Genomic DNA, 11,700 nt, shown 5'->3' on the forward strand with positions numbered 1-11,700 from the left:
TTGAAATTTTTATTTTGTTTGTGTGTCACTTTCTTGAATTCATTGAGCATGTTTTTCCATTTACTTTTGAAATCTTTGTTGCGTAATTCATATATCTTTTCTTTAGGGTCTGTGTCTGGAATATCATTTGTTCCTTTAAGTGGCACATTGCTTCTTGTAACTTTGTGTTGGTATCCACATGTTTGAAAAAACAGCCACTTTTCCTAGTTTTTATCGACTTTTTACAAAGAAAGACCTTCACCACTCAGCCAAGTTAGAGATTCGGGGGACTTCTCACCCCTTTTCTGTGGATATGTCTTTTTCCCACTTGCAGATTTCTAATTAGAAGGATTTGCTGGTCTCTTTTTTTTCACAGGAGTTCACAATCTCTTGCTCCCTCTGGTGTCTGTCTGTCTGTCTGTCTGGTATACCATAGGTCCTCCGAAGCAGTAATATGCTTACCTATTCAGAGGCCCCCAGGCATGTTAAGTATGTGGGTCGTTTTTGTAAGTCAAGTTGGGTTATGCAGAATCTGGTTCTTCAGAGAGCTCCCTGAAAAGCTAGAATGTTGATTGTAGTGTCCACTCTTCTCTTTCCCTCCTGAGGGAAGACCAGTGAGCTGTTACTCGTACTTCTGCAGCAGCAATATACCGCACTGATCATTTTTCTTCTTTCTGCACTCTGAGAAAAACTCATCCCTCAAGCAACTTCTCTGAAAAGTCAGGATGTTGGATGTGTGGTCAAGTCTTCTTGTTCCCTCCCCAGGTTGAAACTGAGAGCTGAGAGTCTTCGCCTGATCAGGTGGCACTGCACTGGGGGATTGACAATGGTGAGGGAGTGTCAAAAATTTTCCTACTGGCTATGAATTGGCTGGTTGTGTACTTGCCTGGGGTCTAGAAGTCTCCCAGCGGGTTTATGGATTTCACACAAAGAGTATTGTTGAATCCGTGTCTCCATTGATGGAAGGAACGTATGAGGCTTCCTGTTCTGCCATCATATTGGCATCACTCTATGTAATCTCGTGTGTGAGAAACTTTTTAAAACACATGCAGACACTCTGGAGAAATTATAAAGAAAATGCCTCCAGCAAAGGATGTGCTTCACTATAAAGATAGTTACTAAAACATAGTATTGAAGCATGAGTTGTGACAAAAAATACTTAGCTACTGAGGAAGCTCAAATAGGAACTCCTCCCAATTATATATTCCATTCAAACTCTCTGATCAATGTAGATAAATCTTCAGAGATTTAACAACATGGGAAAACAAATGTTTTCCAGCTTTATAATCTCAAAGTAAATAATAGCATAACATGTCAATTAAAAGTATGAACGTAAAGGTGTAATTAATGTAAATATTTTCCCAGATATTCCACATAAAATATCTTTGAGAAGATATTTTAGCCCAGCTGTATTTCAGGAACTTGTCTACATGGGTAACTAATACTTTGGGACAAAGGTAGCTGGTGTGCTATGTGTTCTAGTGCAGTTTATTGCAGATATTCTGTCTTAGCTACCCTTCTTGATTCTAGACCATTCTTTCCTCACCTGCTCTTGAACACCAGCACTTCATAATCTGTCTGTGTACTAGGTTCATCATGAAATTCTTTATCTGCATTAAATCTGTATTCTTGTCATTTTCTTTAGAACTCCTTTGTTTCCTATAGTCCTCCCGTATCTGTATTTTTTCTTAAAGCCAGAAGGAAAATACTGAGCACTGTGCCCGGGACATTGTTTAGATGCAATACGTGCTTGTTAAATCTGCTTTTGCTGAATCTGCATCTCAGATTGAAAGCTCTGTTCCAGTCAGGCTATTCGCAATGCCTCAAATATAGACCACACTGTCATTTCTAGAACACCCCCACTGCTTTTTCTCGGCACCTTCTCTGTGCATACTTTAACATCCAGACTGCACTATACCTCCTTCACAAACCATCCGCTGTTATTCTCCATGAACTTTACTTCTTCCAAATGGTATCATTTATAATGTTTTCTATAGATTTGAGGTCTCACTCACATAAAGTATCACATGAGATGCTAGCATTTTCATTCCAACTCTATTCTCTGCTTCTGTATTACAAAGATAATATGTCATGCTTCCGTGTCTCTCTCACATAAGTCTCTTTATAATTTAAAACTCGTAAGTCAATACACATGGATGATTCATTCATTCAATATGTGTGGCATTATTTTGTGCGAGGGAATGCATTAACAATTTTAACTGCTACTTCCATAGCACGTACAATGTGCCAAGAATATTCATTAATTCATTTCGCCCTCATAATAAGTTAATATTAAACAGGCACTATTTATTTTACCCAAATATAAAATTACAGGTAGGGAAACTGAGATACTGAGATTTATATGACTTCCCTGAATTTTACATACAAAAATAGGTTGTAGAGCCAGGCTTTGACCTTAGGTGTTAAGAGTTCTGGGGTCAGGGGTCTGTGCTCTGACCGCTGTGTACTTGTGTGCAGTACCTTTAAATGCTAGAAGTATTCATGTCTTAAAACTTTCTTTACCCTCAAGGAGCTAATAGTTCTTTAAGGAGAGAGAATGATGTAAACATGTAAGAGCAATATAATTTCATAGGTGGTATGATATTAGTTTGTATAAGGAAGTGGATGGAGTAATCAATTTTACATGAAGTAGGGGAGCTGTGAGTCTTGTAGCTAATCTGATAGTTGAGCTGGACTTGAAAGGCAAGTAATTGCTTGCGAGTTGAATAAAGGCACATAGGGACACAAGAAGCATGATGCTTGGGAAAATTTTATGTAGTTTGGTATATAGGGCTACTTGCCAACCAATATCTAGTCTCTATTTCCCATTTATTTTCACACTGATTTTGTTTGTAAGGACAATGTGGTCAGTCTCCCGTGTAGCTGGATCTGTCCATATGATTAAGTTCTAGCCAGTGAGGCGTAAAATACAGGGTTGTGTGGGACTCTCGTAACAATGCAGAACCCTCAATGTGGACCTTAAAACTGTTATTTTTGTTTTGTTTTGTTTTTTTAAATAAGAGAAAAGGATACATTTGTATTCTGTTAAAGCCACTGGTTTTGAGTTCTTCTGTTACATGAAGTAGAATAAAATTCTAATTGATGTAGAGTAACTGGAACACAGAGTGAGGGAGTAGTCCTTGTTTAGGAAGGCAGTTCGAAAATATTTGAAGAGAGGTAATAAAATGCATTGATGTAAGAAAGTTTTACTTTCTTTCACAAGTAAATGTTTATCAATCCTGGCTAAATTATAATCACCTGGCTAATTTATAATTTAAAAAGATAAAAACATATAATTTCCAGGTCCCACCATAAACCAATTGAATTAATCTCTCGGGAAAAGGTTTTCAACCTTGGCTGCACATGTAAATCGTGAGACCCAGGCCACATCCAGACCTAGTATGTAAGACTATCTTGGGGTGGGAACTCAGGCATTGTTATTTCAAAAAAAAACCTCCCCAAGTTATTAAAATGGTCAGCCATGGGTGAGAAACACTGCTGTAAGCAATAGGCTTAGAGAGTCGTATGAGAATTTTTAGGTTGAAGAGATGTAGTTATCAGTTTGTGTTACAATTTTCACTGCAGTGTGGAGGATCGATTGATTCAGAAAAACAAAAGAACATAATATGTTTTAGAATAAAATGTACTACTTTTATCTAAATTGTTCAAAAGAGGATTCTTTGGAATAATAAGAATCTCAGTTTTCTACATTAATATGAGTAGGTGTGCTTCACCCGGCATGGTATGATCTGATTTTTAAAAGGCCCTAGACAAGGAATCAGAGTATCCTAGGAAGGCTCATTCTAACTATATCAGTTTGAGCTGTTGGAAACTCCACTAAAAGTGACTTGATCAATAAGGGTACTTATTGCTTCACCTGACAAAGTCCGGAAGTGGGGTGCTTTCAGAATAATTGTGGCATTACCTCCTCCCGCCTTGCTTTTCTTCCACGCTTGGTGGATGACTTATGGGTTGTTGTAGATCCAAGCATTACACGTAGATGGTAAAGTCCAGAGACAGGAAGGGAGAGTAACATGTCTTTCTGTTCTTTATCAAGAGTGAGGACAATTTCTGAGGAGCCCTTCAAGCCCATTTCCTCTAACGTTTCACTGGTCAGAATGGCATCATGTGACCATGCTTAAGGAAGGATAGCTGTGAGGGCCAGCTCTCAATTCTACCTGCTCTCCGTGGATCTTACTGAAATTTTGAGCTTTGTTTTGGCCAAGATTTAGGAAACCCTTTAGAAACCATATGGTAAAATATCCAGCCAGAGAAAATCCTGACTTCAGGAGATAGTTTTAAATAAAAAGACAACCAGAACTTAAGCTGTGAGTACCTCAAAAGCAAGGAGGAAGTGGAGCTTCTTTATCTAGAATCAATCAGATGGAGAGCATATGGAGACAAAAAAAACTGAAGTGGCAGGGCTGCCTTGTGTTGTCAGCACAGAGTGATAAAGGAGCATACGTGACTCTAAAAAGACATATTATTATACTGTGGTGCTCAACAAATCACGTAACCTTTCTTGGTCTCAGTTTCTTCAGTATAGTGGTTATAATACCATGTTCCCCCAAAATAAGACCTAACCGGAAATTAAGCCCTAGTATGATTTTTCAGAATGATATCCCCTGAACATAAGCCCTAATGCGTCTTTTGGAGTAAACCTTAATATAAGACCCGGTCTTATTTTAGGGGAAATATGGTACTTTCTAGATTTCTTAATGTGGTTCTTTTTTTCCTTGAAAAAAAAGAGGACATTAGATACATAATCTATCCTCTACAAATTGCAATTATATGTTTTTAACGCATTTTATAGGAACTGTAATAGTAAATAGTAAATACAGGTAGGTGTTTATTACATCAAAATGATACCTGTACATTAGATTGTTATTTTTACTTGAATAAGGGGAAAATGGCACCTGTTGACTATCTGCAGTGTTCCAAGTACTGTGCTAGGAATTTTTGCTTATTATCTCCATTCTGTGAAATATATCTCTATGCTATGAGTAATCTTAAAGATGAGGAGACTGAAACTCGTGAAGTTGAGTTAATTAACTTAATATTACACAGATAACAAATGCCAAAGGTGAGGTAGTAATTGTGTTAAAGGGAGTACTAAGCTTTTGAGAGATAAGAAATTCACAATTTAAATTTACAAGTGTGAAAGCTGAATTTTTGTTACAGCTTTGAGTTTGGAAGCAGTGAGAAAAAAACATACAAAGTGTGACTCAGGGTTGAGATATTAGTTGGCTATAGTATTTTCCCTGGTGTAATGATATTTATGTGATAGCTTCTTTGAAAATACCTTTGAACCCTTCCTCACAGGGCCTACTTTTATCAACATTAAAGCAGAGTTTTCTCATTCTGATTCTTTCCATGGCTAGGAAATACTTTATTTTAACATCAATTAAGTTCTCATGTTATTCTATTTATAGGACATTAACTTTTGATGTTTTGCAATATTATTTTCTTAATTGGTTCACAGTGTTGACAGAAAATTGTTAGCACTTGGTCAGACCCTAAGTAAATGTTGATTTAGCCTTTTGGGCCCCAGTTTTCTTATCTAAAAATTAAGGTTATTCTTTTAGGATTTGAAGAGTGAAAACCTACTTACTTTTAATAACAGCAATGCACAATTGAATCACCATGCCCTTAACCACAATGAAGAGCAATCCTTGATGATTAAGCTAGGTTGTATTTTAATGTTAAGTCATAATCATACTAGAAATCAGATGAGTCCTCGTATTGAGGAAGTTACGGAGGAATCACCATCCTAGGTTTATATTTTCATAAAGAGCAACTTTCTGGGAAAGACCCATTTTGACAGAGAAGAGAATCCAGATGCCGATATTTTATTCATTACCAATGAAAGTGTCGCAAAAATGTCGGTAAAGAAAAGCTGATCTCTGAGTTTGGACTCTGGCTTTCCTTTTGTAGGCTCACCCCTGAGTTTTAGCCTAAGAACAACAACAAAATAGCAAATCCACAGTAAACTAAATGAATCCCCACCGTCCTGGAGGCTATGCGGCAGCTCTGACGTCAGTGTAGGGGCTTCAGCAGGGCTATGAGACAGCTTTGCTAACGTGCCACAAAGGTCCTGATGGTCTGGGTGTCAGCAGGCTTCTGGGGACACCTGTGGCCAGGAGCAGCAGCATAGTTAGGGACCTCAACAGGATACCTGCTGTTTGGCAGAGCACATAATACAATGCCAGCTACTTAAGTCGCAGTCTCCAGAACAAAAATCAAAGAGGAAAAAAAAAGAGAAAGAAAACAAAAACCAAAAAGACACAAGGAAACTTTGGGAGATGTTGGCTATGCCTGTTCCCTTGACTCTGGTGATATTATCATGAAGTTTGCATATGCCCCGACTCATACAATGCCCCAAATTGTATACATTAAGGAGCTAATATCCAAAATATACAAAGAACTCATACAACTCAACAACAAATAAAGAACAAACAACCCAATTGAAAAATGGGCAGAGGAACTGAAGAGACATTTCTCCAGAGGATATACAAATGGCCAATAGACATGTAAAAAGACCTCAACATCACTAATCCTCAGAGAAATGCAAATAAAAACCACAATGAGATAGCACCTCACCCCAGTCAGAATGGCTATCATCAACAAGACAAAGAGTAACAAGTGTTGGAGAGGCTGTGGAGAAAAAGGAACCCTTATACACTGTTGGTGGGAATGCAGATTGGTGCAGCTGCTATGGAAGGCAGTATGTAGGTTCCTCAAAAAATGAAGAATAGAATTACCATATGACCCAGCAGTCCCTCTCCTGCGTATCTACCCAACACATCTGAAAACATTTATCCATAAAGACAGGTGTGCTCCAATGATCATTGCAGCTTTATTCACGGTGGCCAAGATATGGAAACAACCAAAGTGTCCTTCAGTAGATGAATGGATAAATAAGATGTGGTTTATATACAAAATGGAATACTATTCTGCCATAAGAAAAGATGAAATAGTACCATTTGCGACAACATGGGTGGATCTTGAGATTATAATGCTAAGTGAAATAAATCAGACAGAAAAAGTACAGAACTATATGATTTCATTGATATGTATATATAAAACTGAAAACAACAAAAGAACAAGACAAACAAATGAAGAAACAAAAACTGATAGACACAGACAAAGTTTAGTGGTTACCAGAGGGTAAGGGGGCAAGGGGCTCTAGAAGAGTGTAAATGGGGTCAAATATATGGTGATGGAAGGAGAACTGACTCTGGGTGGTGAACACATGTGAGATATAGATGATGTGGTATTACAGAATTGTACACCTGAAATCTATGTAACTTTAATAACAATTGTCACCCCAATAAACTTTAATTAAAAAAAAAGTGCAGATCTTTGTATATCAATTATACATATGATGATCTTATGTAAAACAAGAGAGGAATGATGGAGACAAGGATGCTTTATATTTGGTTATATTAATTTTATGTTGCTGTGCAGCAAATAGGCACAAACTGAGTGCCTTAAAACACCACCTATTTATTTTATTGTTTCACTGTTCTGTAGGTCACAAGTCCAGGCCTGGAATGACTGGCTTTTCTGCTTTAGGTCGTACAAGACTAGAATCTAGTTGTCATTGTCACGGGGTATGTTCCCATTTAGAGCTCCAAGCCCATGTGGATGTGGTGGCCTTGATTTCCTTGCCATGTTGGACTGATGTGCCTGTTTCCTTGCAGGACGTGAGCTGTGGGCTGTTATCAGGTCTGTTGCTGCCCCAAAGCCTTGCCATAGTCCCCCTCAATCTTTAAGCCAGCAACAAAGACTGTCCCTTGTGTCAAATCCCTCTTAGGCTTCAAATCTCTGACTTCTAGAAGATTCCATTCTCTTTTAAGTGGTCACTTGATTACGTCATGTCCATCCAGGACAGTTGCCTATCTTAAGGATAACTGTTTTGATACCTTAATTGCATCTGCAAAAATCCCTTTGTAGCAGCCACCTAGATTAGTAAAAGGTGTTTTATGCTAGGGAGAGGGCACATTGGGGTCATTTTAAAAGCTCCTCTAAGGACCCCAGAAAATATGCACAGGGTTTACATTTGTCAAGGCCTTTGTTGTTTTCATCCCAAACTTTCTTTCTCTTCATGACTACCATGCAAAGCAAGTCCGTCCAAATTAGTTTATTAATTGTCGGTCAGAAAACACTTATGTTTTTCGTTGTCTTTTGTGCATTCAGTTTGGTCTGCCAGAAAGAGCCTGGTTTTAATTCTTTTTCTTGTTCTTTTTAATCATGTTTTTCGTAACTCATAAGTTCAAATTCTAAGTGCTGTGTAAATTTTCCCTTATCATTTACACCTGAAATGACCATTTTTCCATTTTGTTGATCTATATGCACCAATCATTTTTAAGTTTTTGGCAGTATAGGGGAGATATTTTCAGTAGCAGCAAACTTTATTTTTCTAAAACAAAATATTTTGAGGCAATTCACATGCTAGTTATTGAGCTCTCCTGTTTTCATAAGTGCTACTTAATTAGGAACATTTTCAATAGAGCATCAAGTAAGACATTAGAACAGTTTCCTGTTCTAAGATTTTCCTTTGTTCTAATTCAGAAATACTTTGACATTTTATTATTAATTACAAGTATTTACTGAACTCTGTAGTGTTTACATCTTAATTACCAAGCAAAACACCAACAATTTTGCATATTACTAAATATATATACGATTAATTTTTGTGGATTTAGTAAGTTTTTTTTTTGCTTTAGTCTCTACAATAACTTGGTCAAATAGAGGGTTCTCTGCTTAGGGGATGCGGTATGTAGTGGAACGTATACTTTGGAATTAGATCTAGGTTTGCATCCTGGAGCTATGTGTAATTGGGCAAGTTATGTAATGTCTTTGAGCCTTATTTCATTTGAAAAAAATGGAGATAACATGTCAAAAGATTATTGTGAAAATGTGAGATATTTTAAAGCATATGCAATAAGTAGGTAATAAACAGTTTCTTTTTCCTTGTTCTTCCCTCACAATTTCCAACAATTTGAAATGGTATGCGTTTTAAATTGAATATTTAAATTTGTATGTGGTAATATGATTGATTAATCATGCAAGTGCTAGCAGAACAACTTAGAGCTATGCACTGTTTTGCCTGTAGGAGGCAATCATCTTTTTCTTCTCTCAGTTTGCTATGTAATAGGCACTTTATGCTGAGCAAGCATTTATAGCTTGTCCATTGGCGGAATGGGCCAGAAACTTAGTGTTAGGACCTGTTTGAAAAATAAAGTATCTTGAAATAAAAAGAGGTACTTTAGACAAACGCACAGGAAAGAGACATGATGGGGAAATCTAGAAAAACTATTAGAAAGAAATGATAATATATATAAAACACAAAATGAATGCTAGTACTCTAAAGAGGGCTCCTGGAACAATGTGGTGACCAAGAATAGGACCCAGAGCCAGAGTGGGGTGAAAAAAATTCCTGCAGAGATGTGTAGAAGCTACAGTATGGTCTTTATTATAAGTAAATATCTATAGACAAACCATGAACTATATATTTAAAAGAATTGAAATTGAAAGTTTTATTGAAGTCAACAAACGTATGCATTGAACGGATATTACGTATTGTAAACTGTGCAAATTTATGTTGATATATAATGTATAAAACATGATGCACGTGTTCTAGTTGTTCACAAGGGTGATGAAATTTATCAGGTTATAAAAATTGCAATACATGATTATACGGTATAATAAACTGTGATGACAGTGGAAGGTCAGTGTCTTTAGGGGATCATGAAGGAGTATATGGGTTACATGACTTCTGGGATAGTCAAGCCAAGATTTACAAAAACGTTAAATGTGTAGCTGAAATTTGAAAATAACAGCGTTCACAAAATAGCTAAGGCAAGAAGGACAGATTACCTGGGAAGGTAATCTACCTACAACATCTGCTATGCCCTTAGGAGTTGATCCTGGTCCAAATGACCTGGTTGGTACTATCTTATCTCCCTGTTTGATCTGACCACTTCATGTGCATCCATCTTGAACTTGATACCTCAATCCAACAGTATGATTTTCCTTAATTAAAGCTTATTGCTTTTTGTGTTGTCTTAATTTTTTAGACAATGTTAACCTAAGTTTTGGTTTTATGCCTTAGTAGAAATGTTTAGTTTTTTCATAACAGGTTAATTTTTGTGGAAATTATTTATTAGCTCACACAATCCCCCCAAAAAGAAATATAGTTAAAAATAAAGCTTACTATATGGATTGAAAAATTATACTAAATAATTCTATATAAGAAATAAACTATTCTATACCCATCCCCATTATTCTTGTTTTGTAAAACCTATATTGACTTATATCTTGCCTGGTTTTTATTTCTAAGTGACTGTAGCCATTAAATTTTTTTAAAGAAATTTCAGAGGATATTTCTACACATGTATTAATTTAAGTAATGTGACACCATCTATCAGCAAAGGAAATATTACTGAGCCATGATGAGTCTGAGTTATTTAAAAAATATATTCTGATTTGCAAAGTGATTGTCAAAACCATATATATTTGGTCGATCTACCATCTATTATAATTCCTTATATGCCATTTGCATTTTATTTACAAAATTGTGATTATATGTATTTAGTGGAAATACTTCAAGTAAATTTTCCCTTTCTTCTCCCTGGCCTTTCCTATGTGTAAGTGTATAGTTTTCCTATATAGCCTTATGAATCTATAGAAAATGTAGACTTGATAAGTAGTTCATTTACATATATCCATCTCCCATAAATTTAGGGAGTATAGATTGTTTTTACAACCTTGTAGGTATCTTCTAGGACAACTAGTACTCCACTGTTAATTTTAAGTGGGAATAAAAAAGAGATGGTATTTGCAATGTAATTACTCTACTTGAATAAATCTATTAAAAAAATCTTTTCTGAATCTAGGAAACCAGTTATTTTTCAAGTATTTTACTTCTTTGGAAAGATGATAAGAATTAAAAATAAAAGTGTTGTGTGTAGAATATATTTCTGAGTAATCCCACCACCCCATGAATGAATGAAAATAACAATTGGAAAAGATAGAGAAGCCAATAATATCTTTTTAAAAAAAGCTTTTATAATCAAGGTTAACATTTATCCACGGCTCACTTTGTGCCATGCAATTTTCTAAGGACTTTATATTAACACACATATGTACAGGTAAGCAGTATTAGGTTCTCCACATATGAGACAAAACAGGCATAGATAATAAATTAGCTTGTTGGTGTACAGCTAGTAATGAACAGAAGTCCTCTGAACTCAGGCAGTCCACCTCCAGCCCCAAGTTCTTAATCATTAAGCATTCTTACCTCTTAGGTACAATTAGATCTACTTTTATGGAAGAAGTAGTAAATAGTACTAAATAGTACATGATACTTTTTCCTACAGCTTCCAGCTTTGAGCCATGAAATGTCCATGTTCAGAATATAAAAGCCACATTATTGTAGCAAGTGCCCTTGTCAGAAATACTGTCTTGCATCCTAGAAATCATATGAAGAGTTGTTTTATTCACCAAAACGATCTTGGAAATCTTTCAATATGACTCCTGACCTAAACTTTTTGATATGGAGGAAGACTATTATTTACACTGATGAATCTGGAAACAATATTGAAAATGTTATAGGTTAGCAGGGTTCTGACTAGTGCTAAATAGCTCGGTGATAGCTTTGTAAGTCACCTCATATCACCTGTTCCCTGAACCCTGGATCCTGTGAAGCCAAATGTG

Source organism: Rhinolophus sinicus, chromosome 16, assembly GCF_057876585.1.
Source record: "Rhinolophus sinicus isolate RSI-liver-muscle chromosome 16, RSI-T2T, whole genome shotgun sequence".
NCBI classification, from domain to species: Eukaryota; Metazoa; Chordata; class Mammalia; order Chiroptera; family Rhinolophidae; genus Rhinolophus; species Rhinolophus sinicus.